Here is a 1,899-nt window from a genome sequence, read left to right on the forward strand (position 1 = left end):
TAAGGTACAATGAATAGAGGGGGTAAAAAGAAAAAAACCCAAATTGTAACCTCGAGACATTTTCATTATAAAAGTAATTTTCATTATTAAATTTGAGTTATTACCTGAGATTCCCACTATAATATTAATAGCAACTGTACTCCAAACTTTTCTTGAATATGTAGCTAAGTATAGCAATGTGCTGTGTGGTGCTTAGTCACTCAGTCATGTCCGACTCTTTGGAACCCCATGGACTGCAGCCTTCCAGGCTCCTCTGTCCATTGACATTCTCCAGGCAAGAATATTGGAGTCGGTTGCCTTGCCCTTCTCCAGGGGATCTTCCCAACCTAGGAATCGAACTCAGGTCTCCTGCATTGCAGGGGGATTCTTTACTGTCTGAGCCACCGGGGAAGCCCAAGTATAGCAATAAGTGTGATATTGTCTTAATAATCAGCACTTGGGTATGATCTACAGTTGAACAACGAACAGATGAAGGCTCTGGGCCCATTGATCCTTTGCCAAAATTATCTCATGAAAAGTTTTAAGAATCAAATAGTTACTTTTGATTTTTACCTTTAGTTTTTAATAAGCACCATTTCAACTGGACTAGGGTTCTGAATCTATTATTCCCTCCATAATGTTTCATAGCTGTATCTAACAGATAACTATTATTTCACAGGACACAGTTACTGCTCTAATACACCTCTAATAAAGTGGTCTACCAGGCAACAGAGTTAATGATCAGCTCTTCCTTTAGGTGAGTTCATACACTGACATTTGCTCCTCAGCAGATATTAGCCATCGTTTGGTCTCTAAAGTGTATTTGAGTTACCCAGTGGAAGCAAAAGTATTCAATTATTCTGAATTCCCAGTTTTTATTATTCTCTAATAGATCATGTCTTTGTGGCATTTTCATTTCAGAAACATAAAAGCAATTTATTACTGAGAATAAGTAGAATGTTCTTGATTAAATATGAAAAAACAAGACCACTGTCTTTGTCCAGTGCATTACATGAATAGTCAACATGGACAATAAATAACAAGATATTTTGAAAGTAGCACCTACTACCTATAAAAAAAAAAAAGAGAAACCCTCAAAATGTTCACACCACTGGCTAGTCATCTGTGCTTCCCTTAAGTACTCTATGTCAGCCATTCTCCAGGTGTATCAGTATATTACCTGGGAATGTTAGGAATGCAAATTCTCAGGTCCTAATACTAACCCAGGGAGAAGGCAATGGCACCCCACTCCAGTACTCTTGCCTGGAAAATCCCATGGACAGAGGAGCCTGGTAGGCTGCAATCCATGGGGTCGTGAAGAGTCAGACACACTGAGCGACTTCACTTTGTCTTTTCACTTTCATGCATTGGAGAAGGAAATGGCAACCCACTCCAGTGTTCTTGCCTGGAGAATCCCAGGGACAGCGGAGTCTGGTGGGCTGCCATCTATGGGGTCGCACAGAGTTGGACACGATTGAAGGGACGCAGCAGCAGCAGCAATACTAACCCAGACCAATTGAATTATTAACAAAATGCTGTTGCATGCTGTTGTTGAACCATTGCCTAGGCAGTGCCGTCTCTAGGCAAGGAGACAGCAAGGAGCTATCAGAAGGCAATTTGCTGTTAATCTCTTGCCATCTTTTCTGATCTCCTGTTCCCCCCTACACCAAACTCATCAAGGGCTGATGTAAATTCCAGAAGGAAAACGGCTGTTTTGCTTATGCTCTGTGTAAGCCAACACTGTCAGCCACAAAGATCTCATACAGAGGTGACTGTAGTCTGTGAAGTCAAGCTCTCTGGTTTCAAATACTGGCTTCACTTTCCACCAGCTATTTCTCATCTCCTTGTCTTAGTTTCCTCTATTTGCAAAATGACAGCTAATAATGTAATTATTTCAGGAGGTCATTCAGATGATTAAAG

This window comes from Bos indicus, chromosome 20, assembly GCF_029378745.1.
Source record: "Bos indicus isolate NIAB-ARS_2022 breed Sahiwal x Tharparkar chromosome 20, NIAB-ARS_B.indTharparkar_mat_pri_1.0, whole genome shotgun sequence".
Classification (NCBI taxonomy): Eukaryota; Metazoa; Chordata; class Mammalia; order Artiodactyla; family Bovidae; genus Bos; species Bos indicus.